The sequence below is a fragment of the Schistocerca nitens genome, chromosome 4 (genome assembly GCF_023898315.1).
Source record: "Schistocerca nitens isolate TAMUIC-IGC-003100 chromosome 4, iqSchNite1.1, whole genome shotgun sequence".
In the NCBI taxonomy this organism is placed as follows: domain Eukaryota; kingdom Metazoa; phylum Arthropoda; class Insecta; order Orthoptera; family Acrididae; genus Schistocerca; species Schistocerca nitens.
Genome location: NC_064617.1, coordinates 394,717,012 through 394,738,562, shown reverse-complemented (window position 1 = coordinate 394,738,562; position 21,551 = coordinate 394,717,012). Strand labels below are relative to the sequence as shown.

At 40.8% G+C, this 21,551-nt stretch overlaps 1 protein-coding gene across 1 annotated transcript in view; it reads right to left on the bottom strand.

Moving 5' to 3' along the window:
- Positions 1 to 11,317, bottom strand: part of LOC126251669 (uncharacterized) — a 347,364-nt gene extending 336,047 nt beyond the window's left edge. The window contains exon 1 of the transcript XR_007545769.1: positions 11,203 to 11,317. The gene's annotated coding sequence lies outside the window, so the exon portion shown is untranslated. The remainder of the gene's footprint in view (positions 1 to 11,202) is intronic.
- Between the last annotated feature and the right edge of the window lie 10,234 nt (positions 11,318 to 21,551).

Sequence of the window (21,551 nt, the reverse complement as noted above, 5' to 3'; positions counted from 1 at the left end):
AAAGTTTGATGCTACACTCTTTTATAGTGTATCTCGATATTTATGTATTAATTCAGTGTTGATAAAATACTATTTTTCAGTCCATTAAGTGTAGTGATCGATTACGTGGTTTTTGTCCTTCAAATGGAATAAAACAAAGGAGGTATAACACACGAAACATTTTTAAAATTATGCCCTTACCATGCTCATCCGCTTTCAGCAAGTGACAAATGTTTATTTACAGCTACTTCTTTAGAATGTTCACATATGTATATAAAAACTGAGCATAGTGTTAGTTGCAGGATCAACCTAAACAGATCTTTTGATTGTAAAGTATTTTGCTCAAAAAGAAGAAAATTAGTTAACCAGCGTCTTATTTATTAACTGTAAATTCATTTGTTTTCCTGTAGTGCAGTCATCCTGATATTTGACAGGTACTGGGGTCCTCTCTCACACAGAGACTGGCTCATATCAAATACATTGTTCAGAAAATTATTTTTGGATCTAATCTACACAAATTTTTAAAGTAGTAGTCTAATTTAACAGCCTTCATTTATGCGCTTTCGCATTGATCTTGAAAGCGATGGTGTGAGAGAGTGGGGGAGAGGCGGATTCTTTGAGTTCATATAGATCATATCACTGGGTTCATAATCTGGAACAGGAAAAGCGATTTATTTATTGTACTATGATTATACGTAATCACTGTTATTTTTCTGATAAACCCTCAGAAATTTTATGTTTTCCGAGACACTGGAACACCCCTGGCTTTTGTTTAAGAGGAAGTAATGAAAATGCACTCCAAAAGAAAAAAAAAATAGTAGTGCGAAACTTGTTAAATTTTAATGTGAGATCTTTCGCAAAAAATGGCCAAAGTTTTTGCACATTTCAATTTCTTTCTAGTTACGCAACACTGAGAAACCAGCAGCCTTGACCGTCATATTCAACACATTTGCCGCATCGTTTAGCACAAGGGTGTCCAACCCGCGGACTACATGCGACCCAAAGCAGGTATCGGTGCGGCCCAGGAACTGAGCATCTGTCACAGGACCGGTTAAAAAAAATCCGTTTATGTAAACATACGATAAATTGAAAATTTTCAATCTGATGCTCTCGTCACATGGTGCTGTTTCCTCATTGATCCAGTATTTTTTTCGCCTTATGTGTGACCCACTCGTCTTCTTCCAACGTGCGCCAGGTAACCTAAAAGGATGGTCACCTCTGATTTAGCGAAAAGATTCGACCATCGTAGAAAATTACATAGCTGCAGCCAGATAAAAGAAATGGTTGATTACTTCGATAAAAAAAGTTTGAACATTCAACGTACAGTAAAGTACTCGCCCATTTACGATACTAGCACTTTTCTGAAACTCTTAATATCGTTATTCTGTAATGGAATGTTTATCAATAAATTCATAAGAGCTTGTGCCATATCATCGCTCTGTGTCTCTGAGTAACTTTTGATGCTTGACACAAGTAAGAAATACCCTTTCTATCATGGATTATTATTGCACTTCATAATCTTTTGGATACAGTTTACCACTTTAAAACATATCATCGTTCGTTTGTCAGTACGAATAACAGGGCGTCCTGCAACCGAAATAAATACTAGAAATGCTGCCGTCAGGTGACCTCGAAGCGAAAGTAAGACACAAGAAAAATATTTGCTGGCTAGAAGTCTGTACCAATAAAAACAAAAATAAAAATAAAGAAAGGAATTTATGTACGTATTGCATGAGACACCCGATTTGCGTACGTATGCGCTTTTTCAAAAATCTAATCACACAGTTGTAAACTTCCAGGAACGTAGCTCATAATGAATAGAACTATATAAAAATATTGTATTGACGATTTTGAGATTGCTTCATATTGTAGACGAATAAATATAATTTATATTTGGGCATATGCGTTGCACTTCACTGAAGTACATACACAGTTTCATGCAGCACGCTTCATTCACTGACGCTGTAATTTCACACAGACTAGGCATACTTCCCAAGGGAAACGCAGGTTATTTACTTATGTATTTGATCGTGTATTACAGCCTCTGTTCTAAAACGTAGTTAACTGTAACATTCAGTTCCAAAATACAGGTATGCTTTCAGTGTGAGCGCCCTCCAACCTGTTCAGTTGGCGAGTCGAACGTATTGCTGTGTACAGTTGTTACTTTGATTTGTTATTTAGTTTCCTAGTATGTTACCATTCCCCTTTTTCTTTATTTTTAAACAACTCACCTGATGATGACTGGGTAACAAGTAGAACCCGATGATGATACTGTTTGTGTGATTAAATCTAAAATTGCAACTTTAATGGCAGTGGATGCGAAACACGTTGAATGAATTGTTGTGCTTATACAGGATGTCACAGAAGGAATGGCCAGTATTTAGGAATATTACACGAACGCACATTTGAGACAAAAAACTTTATATGGACATGTACCCTCTTCCTAATCGTATCTGAGATAAAACACACGTAATGTACATATGTTCCAGGGTTACTGCCGCGCACGTCTATCTTTTCCACCTTACCTCTTTGAATTTTGCTGGAAAATTCGTTTCCAGAACACCTTGAGGACGTTCCTTTGGCCACGCGGTCTCGAATGTACTTCAGCATAACGGGGCCCCTCCACATTTTACCAGACTTGGGAGAGAACATTTCAACCGTATTTACCCTACTCGCTGGATTTGTCGTGATTGTACAGTTAACTGTCCATCAAGATCAACAGATCTTATGTCATTAGATCTTTGTTTATGGGACTGGATGAAGTCTGAGGTGTGCAAACGAAGGGTGAATAGGCAAGACGAACTGCTTGGTCGCATCATGGACGCTGCTCCCCTCATCAGGGCAAACGCAGAGGTCCTCAAACAACCAGCACAACATGTTCTTCCAAGGATGCATAAATGCATTGAAGGTTGACGATGGGATATTCGAACATTTATTGTGAATTGCACAATATGTTTAACATGACGTACGATAATGCTTAGAGGCGAATGCGTTAAAAATACGTGTGTTTCAATTGATACCACTTCGTAAAAAGCATGTTGTGATGCTTACTAACCATTGTATATGTGTACATGTGTAAACCTGACAATGTATTGATAATACAGAAAATAAATAACAATGTACATTAAATGTGTTCTCTCGCGGTGAACATTCGGAATAGGGCATATTTTTTTGCTTTAAATGATCGATCCTTCCCTCCTGAGACATCCTGTATATTTCTCCCCACAGAGCACGCGTCACTGATTTCAGTAAAACTCGCCGGTCAACCTGCATTTATGCGCTCACAGACACATGGAACCTAAAAATAATAGGTATACTAAGATATCACACACACACACACACACACACACACACACACACACACACACACACACACTTAGTTTACTTGGGGCTCCCAGATTTGCAGTTCGGAAATCTATTTTCCTATACCGCTTTTGGGTGATCGTGTTAACATCTCCAAATCGACTCCGGAAATTCGGTTGAACCAACCGATTGTCCACCTGCACAATCGTTTTGGGCTCCTACGTAAACCCCCAACCGTTTTCGAAACATACGATTTTACAGTTTTGGCATCCACAGCTTAGATTCATGATAGAAATATTTTAAAATAAACTATAAAAATCTTCTGAGAAAGATTTGATAGCTGCAGTAGCTGTTAATAACTCCTTTACTAAATGTTGATACACAACCAGTCTCCTGATGATTCAATCGCATCCTCATGTATTCACATTTAAGTAATTTAACATTAGTTCGTTACAAATCTCTGTTCCCAAAGTTCGGATGCCGTTCGAACCACAAAGGCCTAACTGGGTGGTTATAGGATGAAACATCAAATATTTCAATGCGCCTTCGCATGCTGCTCAATGGAATTTTTGATGTTTCGTCTTGGGGCCATCCAGCTAGGCGTTTGTGATATTTCGAACGGCATCCGAACGTTGGGAGACCGTATATATGCAATGAACAAGTGTTAAATTGGTTATATATATCTAATTTGATCCATTAAAAATGGTTTTTGAAAGCCTGCGACAGTAGAAACAATAGGTTTGTTTTTTAATAAATAAATCTTCTGCTACCAGTCACGATTTTTCTTTATTTTACTTTTCACGCTTCGCTTTTAGAGAAATAATTCCCATTTTCAAGTGCGTTTTTTGTGTGTATTAAATCATTTCTTTTGATGTTGCTAGTGTGTGTGTGAGTCTGCTTCATTTCGTTGACTTTTACTGCAATATATAAGAAGCACGCGAATTTTGAGTTGGGTATCAATTCTTTTTGTGAAGTTAGTGGTGAAATTTAGAAGAATTTTTCCAATGGTCCGTTTGTGCAGAGTCTTACACACACTAAACATCACACACAACTCGTTGTCCACTTAACGCATACAAAATATCTTATGTAAACAAAACAGTTAGAAAGATCTTCTTACAGGTAGTCCACAGAGATAACATTATAGGTCTTCCGCAGATTATATTTTTTTATACAGGACTACCTGTAAGAAGATCTTTGTAACTGTTTTGTTTACATAAGATATTTTCTATGTGCAAAGTGTACAACAAGTTGTGTGTGATGTTTAGTGTGTGTGAGACTCTGCACAAATAGACAATTGGAAAACTGTAAGTACAAATTCTTCTAAATTTCACCACTAACTTCACAAAAAGAGCTGATACCCAACTAAAAATTCGCTTGTTTCTTGTATATAGCAGTAAAAGTCAGCGAAATGAAGCAGACTCACACACACTGACAACATCAAAAGAAATGGCTTAATACACACAAAAAAACGGACTTGAAAATGGGAATTATTTCTCGAAACGCGTCGTGCGAAAAGTAAAATAAAGAAAAATCGTGACTGGTAGCAGAAGATTTATTTATTAATAAACAAACCGATTAGTTATATATGTATACACCTGAGGATGTGATTAAATCATCGCAAAACCGGATGTGTGATCCTGTAATAAAGTAACTACTAACAGCTAATTAAAGAAGATTTTAATAGTTTATAAAATGTGTAAGAATATTTATATCGTTTTTCAAACCCCCTTGGGTTGTCATCTTCTTAAAAATTTCCAGCTGATAACGACGGATTGACTTTTTTGTGCGGTGAAGAAGAGGTAGACCGAGCATGAAGCTGTGTGTTTCTAATATTTAATTGGAAAGAAATAGCGATTGTACTGACTAAATTAGGAGCTGGAACAGCTGCTTCCCATACGCCATATTTGATCGGGCTATCAAAACTGCTTCAGGCCTTAATATGTAAACAACGCAGTGAAAAACGGTTTTCCGAAATTCGGTTTTCGTCTTCCGGAAGATGTGTCGCACGTAAACGAAGCAAGTCTCTCACTCTGTCTTGTACCTTCGTTTGCCTTTGTAGACGAGCCTGGCGTCCAGGAGGAGCGGCCAGTGCTCGGCGGGTGCTCGTTGCCTGGCTGGCGCCGGCTCGCCGCGGCGGGCTGACCTCACCGGAAGCGGTTCGCGCGCTGCCCTTGAGCGGGCAGCATTCCTGCCGGCGCCGCCTAGGCCTAACCCGGCGCCGAACCGCACCGCGCCGAGCCGCGGCGCGTGTCACTGGCCGCAGTTGAGCCGAGGGGCGGCAGAAACGTTTCGAAAAATCGTTTCAGAGCCTCGAGGAACTGCGAAGGAAGCACAGCAGCCGGGTTCCTTCCCGAGGCGAGGGCCACACGGAACCGTGACCGCGTAGGCAAATTCCTACTGGGGACGAATGTACGAAAACAAGTATGCTGCACTAATCGCATGCTTGAGAAAATAAAATGACTAATACTCCACTCACAACGCGACCGTAGGAACTTTCCCCCACCGATTTTGAGTCATATTGACAGCCTGTTTAGGGCACGGTTAGAATTTCAACGTAAGTAAACGGGAAGACGCAACTCCCAACCTTTTCGAGAAAGTAGAGTTTGAAAAATTTTGGTGTAGAATTAACTTCGAATGGTCACTAGTCTTTACGGACTCCTCAACGGAGCGAATAAGCGCTTCGTTCAATAAGCGTGAGGTCTCTGCATCGAATCTCCCTGCTGGCACTTTCTTTTTCATTTCCACGTAAGTCTTACAACATTGTGCAAATTATGAATTTCTAATGATTCATTTATTACTTTTATAATATTTATGCTGAAAAAGATACTTCTTCCCACAAGGAGACTGGAAATGAAAAAAGGATAACGACTAGTTTCAATCAAATGAGTATAGTTGAAACGTCCCTTTAGAAAAATTAATGAATGACTGTGCTGATAAACCTCTTACATTATTTGCTTTTCAAACAGCTGAGCAAAACTGAACGTACTCAGACATTTCTCTCTATACTTATTCTGATCATCACTAAACTGACACACAATATTTTTAGCCAACGCAATCTGACTTTCAAAAATCCCTACAAAAGAATGGCCCTGACTAACAATAAACTATACCTTTCATGAATCACTTACCTCACAAAAATCTTCGTTACTCGAACTACTGCAATACAGCGAGCGCCACTACTGCCAGCTAAATAAAAGATTCAAACTACTGAAGGCACTAACTACTGATAGGCATAGTTAGCAAATGAAAGATTTTGATAAAGAACAAACAATGTATTTACCTTAATAGTGTTCAAAAGTCATAATATATATATCAGTTCATGACATCCAGTCTTACAAATTTACTGTCTCTGATGGAGACAAGTCCAGATCATCCGCTCTCAAAACTCCGCCATCTCTCTCCCCACATCCACCACTGCTGGCGGCTCACCTCCAACTGCGCAACGCTACGCGCTGTTAACATCTAACTGCCCACTACAATAGAGAATTTTTCAACAATGCAAACCAGACACAGACTGCACACAGCACAGCCAGTGATTTTCATACACAGCGCTACTTGACGTTACCAATATAAAAACCTGAACAGCCTACTTACATAGTGACTTTATTTAAATTTTGTATCTACATTTGTGATTAAGTATAATGTGTAGCTTCTGGACCGCTGAACGAATCAGAATGATACTGATCGTATAAACATGGAAAACTATTATTATTCGGATATACAGCGCATCTAATGAACAGTGAATACAATTCTAACGGCAACCTACTTCAAAATCTTAGAGAAAAATTCGAATTTTGAGGGTAACGATTATCAGGATAACAAATTCATTACATATTGCAAATTTGCACGTTCATACTAAATCTCTTGTTAGAATTACGTGGGAATGAAAAATAAATAGCGGTAGCGGTTTCGATCCAGAGAACTCTTGCTTATGAAACTAAGCCCTTACTCGCTGGACTGCGAACTCTGTCAATCCTAGCAGCTATACAAGGACTATATAAGCACGCCTAAAATTTTCAAACTCATTTTCCTCGAAAATGATTCAGGGTTGCGTCTTCCTGTTTACGTACGTTCAAGCCTTAGTCTCGCCTTACGCAGGCTGTCAATATGAATCAAATCGTTGAGAGGAAGTTCGTAAGCAAATTGTACTCTCTGTCATAGCGGGAAGTAATCTGTGGCGTGATAAATTAGTTCAAATTAGCTCGTTGTTAAGGAAAAGAATAATCATCGTTTAACATCCTGTCGAAGAAGAGGTCATAACATACGGAGAAGATTTTCAATGGTCTCGCTCGTGCCTCTCAAAGGACCAATCCCAGCGTTTGCTAAAAACGATTTAGGTAGACAGCAGAAACATTAAGTCACGATGATCGTGGGGCTATTTGAACCGCCGCCCTTATGATTGCGACTCCAGTCTTCGTATTTAGCACGCAGTGAAACCATAGGCAGCAATCCAGTAAAACGTTTTTGTGGACAACCGAGGTGGGTTGCTATTAAAGAAATTAAACAGAAATGGAATGATCGTACGGCTCGAGTTGTTCAGCCGCGTGGTAGAAGTCTTTCTATTTGACGCCACTTCGGCGCGTCGATGAAGATGAGATGAAATGATTGGGACAACACAAACATCCAGTCCCCGAGCGAAAAAAATGTGTGACACGGCCGAGAATCGAACCCAAGACCCCCTGACGTAGATGCAACGGCGCTAACCTAAATGACGGGGATAAGGAGAGAAGATATACAGTGGCAACGGGCTGGTGAGACATCTTGCTTGCTAAAATGTTATTTCCATTGTATGCAATTTACAAAAGGAAGGAAATTGCGCTGAGAGTAGTAAGATTCAAGTATACACCTCAAAGAACGGGAAGCAACGTGCTCATATGAATATTTCTCCGACGGGAAGTAGAAATTTGCTATTAGGCAGTAATCTCTGCCATATACATCAGAACGACGAATATAAGGATATACTATCTTCACGAAAAACTTCTAGTTTTTATCTGCAGAATATACATCACAACTATCAGAACATTTATTCTCTATGTGGGACTCGGCAGTTAAAGGTTCCACATTACGTTAGTAATTACGCGTGAACGACAAAACGAAGATTTTTACGAAAACTATGATAAATTCAAATTAAAAGGCACAATGTTTTTGTCAGACAAGACATGGATCTTACACTGTGAAAAAATGTTGTCAAAGTTAACGTATCGGAAAGGCACTATCGAATGAAAGGGCGACCGACATTTAATGGTCTCTAAAACACTAGAAAGAAATACGTTTCAGTTTCCGTCAGTCACTTTCCTGGCCGTTAAAACTTTGGCTGAGGCTTAAGTTTGCTTTGTTGAGTAAATGTATTGTTAGCGTCTCTTCTGTCTTCATACTGGAGATGAGCGTAGTATGTGGAACCATCCTGGCTTTTAACTAGACTTCGCCGCTCCCTGATGTGAGGCTAACATTAAGTTCAAATGATTCAGAGCACTATGGGACTCAACTGATGAGGTCATTAGTCCCCTAGAACTTAGAACTAGTTAAACCTAACTAACCTAAGGACATAACAAACATCCATGCCCGAGGCAGGATTCGAACCTGCGACCGTAGCGGTCTTGCGGTTCCAGACTGCAGCGCCTTTAACCGCACGGCCACTTCGGCCGGCCTAACATTAAGTCAGTGTAATTTCTCGTAATTCAGTGTCGCGGCGGATATACATGGTTACAATGAAATCCCCCGCCGCGATTTTTTGTATTTGTGTGAAGTCTAATCTCAGGATACGGTTTTCACTAATAGACAGACTGATTCATAAGATAGATTTGAGTATATAATGTGTTACCACTACGCCAGAAAAGTTGTCCGGCCTGAGATGCTAGCTACTATCCGTGCGAAGCCGGGACCGGTCCCTAATTGATACCTGACTATACCTGACTACTGCAGTCCATAGAAGTACGCAAGTTTATATTTATTGAATACGGTTCAGTGCAATCCGCGGTGAACAACATTTCAGCAGTTTTATCCAGGCGTTAAACGCCGTCCAGCGATCTGTCAGTATCCTGAGGATGGTAGAACACAATTGACTGGAACTCTTACCAGAAAGCAGCCTAGCTCGAAGAAAAGAAAATTAGATGTATTCCGCAACAGCCTGAAACTTGATATATTCAATAAGTAATAAAGTAAGAGGAACTGTGCATCTGACATCGAAGTAATGAGACTGTAGCAAGTATTAAAACTGATGAACAACACTGAAGTAATTTCGCGGTTTGTGGAATAAATTCATCTTTTTCGTTTCCATTTGAATTTTAAAATCAAAATGCGTTTTTTTAAATAAAAGTAGCTAAGACCAAACAGGGACTCTCAAAACTGACTATATTCAACCAGAACAGGACAACAAGTTTCGTACGTAGTCGTTAAGGGTACTGCAATGAAGTAAAGAATGTAAAAATAATGAGTTGTATTGATGTCATTTAGTCCACTTCGAAAATCTGGAATCACTTTGCTGCTCACCCTGCAAATTATTAAGAGGTATGTGACGAAAGCATAAAAGACGCCAGCAAGAAGGTAACTATGAATGTAAGTTATAGTGCCACTCTCATTTACAACAGCGATAAATGAACTTTATGTAGTTACCAACAATTGCTTACCAGACACACATGATACTCATTTTCGTGCTTTTGCATGTATGAATACTTGTCCAGATACTAGGGAAAGGTGAAAAGCACATGACTAAAATAAAATTCGAAACCAGCCGCAACAGTTTTTTTTTGTGTTTATTGCTTTAGCTTCTTGTGTATAGACGTCAAAACCAAGGGGAAATCTACTTAATTTTTGACTTACTTACATTACCTGTTTATCAAGCTACTTATGATATTGAAAAATTCTGCTCTACCATGCGATTGAATCAGCTGACAACTATTTCTAGGCGTATTTAACAACAGTTGCCTTAAAGACATAACAGCGACAAAACTACACTTTCAGTTATAAAATGTAATTGTATAATTGTGGGAACTATTTATGCAGATATGTATTCATTTACAATCAGTCAGATATTTTGGGACTGCTGTTGTATTCACAATGAATCTCCTAATTTCCCCTGCCAGTAGAGTGTAGTAAGGTAAAACTGTGCGCGGGTCAGAGAAGTTCAGTTACTTATTTTGTTTGAAACTTTCCCGTCTCCTCTATACCTCTTTTGTTATTACGCAATAACCGTCTCCTCTATACCTCTTTTGTTAATGATAACCTTCCCTTTTACAACAAACTATGTAACCTTTTCTTAAGATTTCTATCTCTTGCTTAGTAACAACAAATGAAATCTTCCCTTTGAAATTTATTCTCTTTCTCTATCTTTGCATACAAATTTAATTGCTGCTTATTAAAAGTGATTTTCTGATTATTTCGACGAAACATAGAATGTGTCGTCGTCGTGGCCCTCAGTCGTTATCTGCAATAACCCAAAACTGTTCCTTACCTTTTTTACTGTTACTTGATCTCCATCTGACTGCTACATCGAACTGCGACATGAATATACTATGTTTTACTATACTCTATTAGCTGCTGGTTGGGCTTTCATAATAAGTGGCTGTATTTATTACCAAAGCTGACGTTATTCTTTAATAGCAAAGCTGACGTTATTCTATAATTAATTTGACTGAAATTACGTAATTCATAGTTAAACTTTTCCTTGACAACAATAAAATTTTGCAAAGTTTTACGTTGATGGTTTTTGGGATGGATTATAATTGGAAATGCAATATTGCTGGCAAAAGTTAATTATATTCTGAATAAAATGATTTTACAAACGTTCAAATGATACTTTTTACAATAATCTTACAGCTAGCAATGCTCAAACACCTCCAGTAATCTTGAGTTTCTCAAAAAATTAATTTAATAATATTAGTTCCTCTTATTATAATAGTTAGCTGATGTCTCTGTACATACGTTTATAATCTCTTGTTAATCATAGCTAGTGGCTGGCAGGCACACCGCTCCTCTCAACCTCTCGCTTCAGACCTGCTACCGACTCGCTTCACTTCTCGCTTACTACTGACTTCCTAGTAACGCTAAAGTGCGGTCTCTCCTGCCAACAATGCTCTCTGGTGCAGACAATCCCGGCTACCATTACAAAATGTATCACTGCGCGGTCTTTCCCGCTCTTCTTAAAATGTATCCATACGCGGTCTCTCCCGCCCTTTTTAAAATTATATCAATTTGCGGTCTCTCCTGCCATTAATACATTGGTGCAGACATTCCCTGCTACCAAAATTATTTCCAACATGACAAATATTAATTATTCCTACTTAATCCTATTAATAAAATATAAACATCTTTCATAAATTGTGATTTGACAATAAACAATAGAAATATACACGTCTTACATGTTTACTAAGTGATTTCCCGTAGCTAGAGTAATAGCTCAAGATCCTCTTTTAAATCACAAGAGGCATCTTGAATTTCACAAGACAAACATTTACATAACGATCGTTAATGTGTTAATATATTGTCGATTTGTGCCGCAAAGAAAAAAAACCTAGAGAAAGAGAAGAAATTTGCGGGAAACAAAAAACAGCAGGAGAAAAGAAAGAAAATGTTGAAACATTTATAATGTTTTAAGGAGTATGTTATGAGAGATTGAATTAGCTGCTTTGGGAAAGTCAATGAGAAGTCAAAAAATTTGACGGCATTTATGTACGCTTGTCGTTACTGTGAAACTACGGTCCAAACCCTTGGGAATGAGCTTAGTCAAAATAGTTTCCTTTAGTTACGAGTAGTTATAATAGGCAAATTTTGTGTCACGTATGTGTCGAACAATAATTTGAGTACGACATTTGTGGCACCAGTTACGGCCATTGACACTTCTTTCAGTACGCGCAGCAGTTTTTTGTAAAATACTCATTGCTTCCCGTAATTAATAAAATAAAGATGAGAACGTACGTACGATGCTTCAGCAGTGCAAGGTATGCGTGGGTAATCTTGAACTAATCTGTGTTTTACAGAATGTGGATGTAACTTTTAACATACTACTATACAGGGTGAATCTTTCAGACCAAAAGTGGCCTAGCATAATGCACTATTTAATGCTGAGATGTTTTTTCAGAGCCTTGGAAAATTATCGTAAACCTCTAATGCAGTGGATGTATTTCGGTCCCGCGTAGTATTTCTATTAATTCAACAAATACCTTCATTTTTTTTTATTTCCAAAAGAAAAATTCAGGCTCTTAGGTCTATGAAAGTATCCTGATTTCAACTATGATGGTACAAAAAAATGTTTAGTTTTAGAAAAAAGTTTGAACAGTTAGAAAATGAACTGTGCTTCGGATAGAGCTGAATTCTTTTTGATTTTGTAGATACTGTTTCAGGACAGCCGGCCGCGGTGGCCGAGAAGTTCTAAGCGCTTCAGTCCGGAACCGCGCGACTGTAGCAGGTTTGAATCCTGCCTCGGGCATGGGTGTGTGTGATGTCCTTAGGTTAGTTAGGTTTAAGTAGTTCTACGTTCTAGGGAACTGAAGACCTCAGATGTTAAGTCCCATAGTGCTCAGAGCCATTTGAACCATTTGTTTCAGGACACTCCACTTAAGTACTGAAGACGATAAGCTTTGCTGGTTTGTAGTCCTTGGCTGGTGGCTATACCACCAGTCATATTTATCGTCATATTTTCTGTAACGTGTGCCGTTGATAGGACCAGTCTTTCCTTACAGACTTTTCATTGAACAAGGAAATTAAAGAGTCCCAGTTCTCTGTTGCAGAATACGATTTTAAAACGTTCTTTATACTAGTGTGTCTTTTAATTTATATAAATTAGTTAAGCACCTTAATTACAATGTTTAATAATACTTGTAAATAGGTAAGTTTCTGGTTAACCTCCTTCTTTCCTTACGACACTTTGGTCACGGAATTACTTGTCGATACGTTATTGTCAGTTACAGGCAGTTTACGTGGCGAGTACTCTGCTGTTCAAACTGTTCCTTACGAGACTCCCTTGCACTTGTTTTATTAATTAGTTTCTCAGTGGGAAGTCCAATACATAGGGTACATGCAACACGGGTCAGGACTGTATGTAGGCTTTCAGTGGGAGTGTGTCCCTATGCCATATATCAATGAGCGCGTAACAAAAATTGATCCATTTATCCTTCTCAGTAATATCTCAATCAAGTTGCGTGCTGCTATATATGATAGTTTTGGCAATAAAACTGATGTGTTTGGTACGTAATTTTTAGGTTATTTTTTAATTGGCTGTAATCTTTTTTGGGATGGCATAACCAGTGTGTGCAACATTATGAAATGTAATTTGCTCAGAAAATAAATGAAAGGACGTACTTTCTTCTTTTACCGGCAGGATGTGCTCTGAAATGGCATTATAGTCCAACTGTAGCAGCAGTGCTGCCGTGCCATCTTGCAGGTCTATTTATAGTCAAGTGCCGTTATACGAGACTCACAATACTTGTTACTTGTTTGAAAGAGAAAAAAGACGCGGAGAATTAATTACTCTGTATGGATAGCGATAAATTACATCCCTGTTGGTCTTTAATAACCTTGACAACAGTAGAAGTCTTACATTTAATGGTTTGTGTAATATTTTTTTTTTTTTTTTATATTCGCGGATAGTAAATTTGACACACAATTTCGAGCGACGGTACTAAGCGAAAGAGCAAGTATTCTCAATTTCCTCTGATGCCATGCCTCTAGTTCATATGTCGCTGCAAGTATATTCCTGCTGGCTCGGGCAGTTGTAGTATTCCTGAAAGGAAATGAGAGCACCTGTGGTGCTTTTTACAGTCTCACCCCTTATATCTGCCTTTACCATTTAGCTTACAGCTGACCTGTAAATACACTCCTGGAAATGGAAAAAAGAACACATTGACACCGGTGTGTCAGACCCACCATACTTGCTCCGGACACTGCGAGAGGGCTGTACAAGCAATGATCACACGCACGGCACAGCGGACACACTAGGAACCGCGGTGTTGGCCGTCGAATGGCGCTAGCTGCGCAGCATTTGTGCACCGCCGCCGTCAGTGTCAGCCTGTTTGCCGTGGCATACGGAGCTCCATCGCAGTCTTTAACACTGGTAGCATGCCGCGACAGCGTGGACGTGAACCGTATGTGCAGTTGACGGACTTTGAGCGAGGGCGTATAGTGGGCATGCGGGAGGCCGGGTGGACGTACCGCCGAATTGCTCAACACGTGGGGCGTGAGGGCTCCACAGTACATGATGTTGTCGCCAGTGGTCGGCGGAAGGTGCACGTGCCCGTCGACCTGGGACCGGACCGCAGCGACGCACGGATGCACGCCAAGACCGTAGGATCCTACGCAGTGCCGTAGGGGACCGCACCGCCACTTCCCAGCAAATTAGGGACACTGTTGCTCCTGGGGTATCGGCGAGGACCATTCGCAACCGTCTCCATGAAGTTGGGCTACGGTCCCGCACACCGTTAGGCCGTCTTCCGCTCACGCCCCAACATCGTGCAGCCCGCCTCCAGTGGTGTCGCGACAGGCGTGAATGGAGGGACGAATGGAGACGTGTCGTCTTCAGCGATGAGAGTCGCTTCTGCCTTGGTGCCAATGATGGTCGTATGCGTGTTTGGCGCCGTGCAGGTGAGCGCCACAATCAGGACTGCATACGACCGAGGCACACAGGGCCAACACCCGGCATCATGGTGTGGGGAGCGATCTCCTACACTGGCCGTACACCACTGGTGATCGTCGAGGGGACACTGAATAGTGCACGGTACATCCAAACCGTCATCGAACCCATCGTTCTACCATTCCTAGACCGGCAAGGGAACTTGCTGTTCCAACAGGACAATGCACGTCCGCATGTATCCCGTGCCACCCAACGTGCTCTAGAAGGTGTAAGTCAACTACCCTGGCCAGCAAGATCTCCGGATCTGTCTCCCATTGAGCATGTTTGGGACTGGATGAAGCGTCGTCGCACGCGGTCTGCACGTCCAGCACGAACGCTGGTCCAACTGAGGCGCCAGGTGGAAATGGCATGGCAAGCCGTTCCACAGGACTACATCCAGCATCTCTACGATCGTCTCCATGGGAGAATAGCAGCCTGCATTGCTGCGAAAGGTGGATATACACTGTACTAGTGCCGACATTGTGCATGCTCTGTTGCCTGTGTCTATGTGCCTGTGGTTCTGTCAGTGTGATCATGTGATGCATCTGACCCCAGGAATGTGTCAATAAAGTTTCCCCTTCCTGGGACAATGAATTCACGGTGTTCTTATTTCAATTTCCAGGAGTGTATCAATGAATCTGACACAGTAAGTTACATATTCCATAGATCACTTGAACGATTCTTTTATCGTAATGATAAAGAACTAGTCAGTTTACAAGTTATGTATGCACTGTTAGTGTTAACATTAATGAATGCATTTTTCTTTTTAGCGACAGTTATTTTTCATCAGAAATTCCGTTGCAGTTATCTTCACTAATCAGTAATATTATCGTTGATTCAGGCGAGGATATTTGTGGATCCAGAGTAATCTCTTCAGTTGTTTTACTTTGGCCCTAAATGGCAGCTTCCTTTTTCATTGACAGTGAGATTTGTTACTGCAGAGAAAGTATTCGAACTTTCCACATCATGATGCTGCTTAAAGTCCTGGTTACGAAATAATATGTTAGATCGAGTTAAAAGGAGTGATATGATGCTATGAAACGGTCGAAAAATCAATAACATTTTTTTGATCATCACTTGACTTTGTAAGAAATGTGACTGCAAAAATTGAAGCAAATCCTCGTGTTAGTTCAGCAACTTCCAACATGTTGGAGGAAACATATCTACCAGACGAGCAAAAATAACCGAAACCTATACTCATTTTGATATACGACATCGACTACATGTGTCTTTCTCAGTGAAATGTTTCCTTGACCTTGAGATAATTTCCATGACCTAGCATGTTCATCGACAAATTTTATTTCGAGGAAATTAAGGCGCAAACAAAGTGCAGGACTTAACGAAACCTGCATCAATGGTAAAAACAAACAGTTTTAGAGGGGGGTCTGCTTCTAAATTAACCACAAAATTCTTGCACCAGAATCGTTGTTAGTGTTTACATGCTGTAGAAGCAAAAACATTTGGGCGACCTAGAACTTTCCTTGAGGAAGTAGAAATACTCCCTGCTCTTAATTTTAACTATTGTGTCGCAGTTAGACCTGTTAAACGTATCGAACCCTTTTAACCATTCCTTACGTCCTACGAAAGGACTCTGTTGTTGACATCACTTAAGTGATATATACGAAGACATGTCCGAAAGAACAGATACCATCTTATATATAAAGGCTCACCGGCCATTTGACCATCTTCTTCTGTGCGGATGCACAAACAGTGCCCTAACTCTTAAGGGAATCGGCGCTATGCATATAGTGCGGGACAATAAGTAGCGAATGTGAGTCTCACGGGAGGCGTGCCAGAGATAAGTCCCTGCATTCGTACTATCCTCTGTGTCCTCGTTGGCTCAGATGGATAGAGCGTCTGCTATGTAGGCAGGAGATCCCAGGTTCGAGTCCCGATCTGGGCACACATTTCTGTCTGTCCCCGTTGACTTATATCAACGCCTGTATGCAGCTAAGGGTATTAAGTGAATTCAGATCACTGCTAATATTTCCACAAAACTGATGGCCGTCTTAACATTGCTCATGTTGCGCTATACGAGCAAAATGGCTGCACTAGCACGGTTGTATGACGTTGCAAGACACTGGTATACAGTACCAGCTGAAATAACATGCCAGTTTTTGAAAATAAACTTCTTCAGACTTTGAACAGCCTCGTTAATGAGCGTTATTAATCATTGTCCTCATCAGTCTACGTACTTCCAAGCATTCATCATGAGACACAGCTGTCCTCGTACTTACACTAGTGTCGGCATGACGTGTAGAAGAGGCACTGAACTTATAGAAACTTTGAAAAACCGGAAACAGTATTGAGTAAATAGTTTAATTACTGCATTCCATAAAAGGGAAAGACCAGAAAGTAAATATTGTTGCGCTCTAGAGTTTTGTCTCCCACACGAAGATGTAACGTCCGTTTGTAAGCCACTTTCGCTGGTCGACGACAATGTGGCACTTGATACTTAAGGTTGATGGCATATTTTCTGGCTCTTAACAGGGCCGACGATTTAATTTCTTGGGAACTTAAATGCTGTATACTCAAATACTAAAATTTAAGATGGATCTTGAAAAAGAGGGCCTGATGATTTTCCTTAAAAGAGCGATCACATCACGTGTACAAATACGCCTTCACCAACTTCTATCTTCATGATTAGAATCACCACCATCGTCGTGAAGAGACACCGCGCTGTGGCCACGAGTGCACAGAGTTTCTGCAGACAAAAACGCCTCACCAAAGAACTAAACAACCAAGATTAATGTTCTACTTGAATGGATGCACAGAACGGCAAATCTAGCTGTTTGAGAGGTCAAAATCTACAACGCCTAACAGAGAGATCAAAATGAGGCCTCCGGAGATTTGGTCATTACCTTGTTACGTTTCACTATGACATGTTGAAAGTGGGACATATCCTCAGAGGAGTTACTGAGAGGCGGAAGGACACATCTGTGATACGTGTGCCAGCCCAGTCAGCTGTCTCCGAATACTGCCTGGACTACGGTGAAATGAGATGCGACCGAAATCGTCAAGGTTCTAGAGGAGGCTTGTCCAATCTTTTAGCTTACCTCAGCCACATTCGAAGAAGATGAGTATTTTAGGGCCGCACATAATATACTTAACATTAACAATGACTTTTCTTCACTTTATGGGCTGCATTGATATCTGTTTTGGGCCGCTTGCGGCGGTTTGGACACCCCTGCTCCAGAACAATGTGTTCAAGCGTGTATCAAAATAAAGACGACTAATTCATTATAAAAAGAGAGAGGAAAGAAAAGAGATTAGGTTTTATGTCCTGTCGATGATGATTTAGTTCGAGATTTAACTGAGGCTTATATTGGAGGATTTTGGTGAAGGAAATTAGTTAGATTCTGTTCAAAGCTAAAATCCTGGCATTTGCTTCAAGTGACACATGGAAACCACAGAAAATCTAACATGAGACTAGTAGACAGAGAACTGAACCGTCGCTCTCCCGGGTGCGAGAACAGTGTCTTACCACTGCGGCACCTCGCTCACTTGTGCAAAGAGCGGAAGTTCCAGCTTCAACAACCCACGAGAGCTGTGGCACAATTTATACTACCTGACAGAGGTGTTCGGACACCAATTAGTGAACATTAATATGGGACGTGTCCGCCCTTTGCCTTTATGTGGGCTTGAACTCTGCTGGGGTCACTTTCAGTGAAGTCTCAGAATGTGCCGGCCGGTGTGGCCGAGCGGTTCTAGGCGCTTCATTCTGGAACCGCGCGACCTCTACGGTCGCAGGTTCGAATCCTGCCTCGGGCATGGATGTGTGTGATGTCCTTAGGTTAGTTAGGTTTAAGTAGTTCTAAATTCTAGGGCACTGATGACCTCAGGTGTTAAGTCCCATAGTGCTCAGAGCCATTTGAACCATTTGTCTGAATGTATGTGGAGGAATGGCAGCCCACTCCTCCTCAAGAGCCGAAACCAGCGACGGTAGTGATTTCATTTATTTTTATTTAATTATTTTTTACGTTTACAACGTATTATCTGAGAATCTAAAGTAGGCCATACAAATCACATCTTATTGGATAATAACAAATTTATGTATTAATCATTTACTCCTGGTACGAGATTTAAAAACTAACACTGCAAAAATGTTAATAGTACATCTACTTTTACTACTACAAAATTACAACAAAATCCTCAACTTCTAGTACTACTATTAGCGCTATGGAATGTGTTCTGCTTTCGTTCATTTATTTTGGTGCATTTAACGTGTAGATGGTTGTTTCCGCTGTTGGATTCACCCTCGTATTATCCTGGTCGACAGCCATTGTCTGCTGGTTTTCTTGGTCGTAGGGCAGCACATCAGCAGTGTTTCCCTGTAGCAAGCAATTCCACGGCTCACCGTTACGTCTTAGAACTCACACGTCCGTGATGACTTATGCCAACACAATGTAAATTCTCGAGAAACCATTTCATTCAGTGGTCATCGACCTCAGTTATCTTCACTCTATTAGCTGAGTAGGTTGTCTAACTAGGATGGCACCATGCTGGCGTGCGGCTGAATGCCTCGTGAGGCCTTCCTCGGCCTTCCTGGATAATGCGGCTGCAGTGTCGTCCGAGATACGCCCTGCTGACTGCTCCTCAGTACTGCTTTGGGATCCAACATCCTTAATGTCTGACGGCCATTACTTGCCGCATGTTCGTAGAACGCGCAGTTCCACATTCACCTGTCTTTCGATTTTGTGTAGGTAGGTAGCATAGCTTCATAACCTGTCAGGTAATGTATCACTCCACTCGACTGGTTAGAAACCTCATTTTTAGTCTCTTCCTGATCTCAGGGAGAAATTCTTATGCTCTCCTGCCTGCGCCTGAAATGTGTCACTCATTTTGCCGCAGTCGGCATATGCCATCTTTTATTAACTTTTTTATACTGGCCTCAGTTCCAAGTATCCTTAATACTTCCATTTGACTGCCTTTCTTTAACCAATAAAGGTCTCCTGATTTACAAGTCCAGTGGACGTACTCCTCAAATTACTAACAATGCACCAGTCGGGTATTGCAGTAGGTCCCCGTTAATGATAGCAGCACACGCTCAATAATGAGAGTTGTAATCCATGAGAGCCCAAAAAGCTCGCACGTTATCCTGCGATTGATGTTCATACAGATGGGCGCATGCACTGATTGTTTAAAGCCGAAAGTGACTGTTAGCAATGCTTATAATGTTTTTCATCAAGTTTGTCTTTTTCTGCCTGCCTCCTACATGATGTACAAAATTACTACGTTCGTCCAGGAATAACCCTAGACAGCTCGTTACTGCGCTTTTTCTAATCGTTACACCATTACTTTAAGTTTGGGGTTTCTTGCATGATCCTTTATCAGGGGGAGCTACGTAGTTTATGAAGTGAAGTGAACGTGACAATTTGATACTTCGACACCACTCTTCAAGTTCATGTAGCGCTGCAACACGTCTTCTATATTTCTTCTGGAGTCACCCCTTAAAGCGAACAACACGTCATCTACAAATTTATCAGTCCGATAACGTTACCGCTATCTTCTAGATTTGTAGTATGTGCCCCAATGCTTCATCCCAAAAATTTAGACAATCCACTGATCCCTGCGGATAGCTGTTTTTGTTTTAATTATTTCATTTCCTGAGGATATTAATGAAGCATGTCTCTCGCAGGAGTAGTCTCTCAGTCAGAAGTGACCAAAGAAAGTCGGCCACCACAGGTTATCGAAAGTGAAACTTCCTGGCAGATTAAAACTGTGTGCCGGACCGAGACTCGAACTCGGGATCTTTGCCATTCGCGGGCAAGTGCTCTACCAACTGAGCTACCCAAGCACAGGGCGGGAGTCGTGCTTGGGTAGCTCAGTTGGTAAAGCACTTGGCCGCGAATCGCAAAGGTCCCGAGTTCGAGTCTCGGTCCGGCACACAGTTTTAATCTGCCAGGAAGTTTCATATCAGCGCACACTCCGCTGCAGAGTGAAAATCTCATTCATTATCGAAAGTGCCAGCAATATCGACCATCATCGCTAGAGCGTACGTCGGATGAGTATCTATCGCTAGCGACAACGTTTTATTATCTTCAGCTGATTTGTCTCTTCTAAACCCGTACTCGTGAGGGCTCGTTTAGTAGTCTATTACGTTATAATCTCTTATATAATAGTTTTTCAAATATCTTACACATTCAAAAGGTAAATTGGTCTGTAGGATTGGGGTATCACGGGATCCTTGTCTGCCCTTCACTATTCACTAATTATCACCACTTCAGCATTCTTCCATCATGCAGGACCCCCCCCCCCCTTGCAAGAGACACTTATTTTCTGATTCACACAAGTAAATATCGGACTGGTCACATAAGGCATGTATTACGTTGGCAGGGATCTCATCCGGTCTTGGAGATTCTTTTCTTTTTCGGACTTAAAATTATTTGCGTAATTTCTTCTTGTGCGAAGGGATACACAAGTTTACTATTTCTATAGTCTTCATATAACATTTTTCGTAAAGTACACTGATCTTCCGTCAGGACTTCTTTTCAATCATCAAGAAGCAGTGCTTCCGTTAGCAGGGTTGCTCACTGTTCGCAACTTACTGTTACCATCTAGTCAACCATTTTGAACGTGGATAAGACAGTTGGGGATCGTATTTTCTCGCAGATTATTTTTTTGTGGTATACCCCAGGGATCAGTTTATAAGTTAGTCTCCACGAAT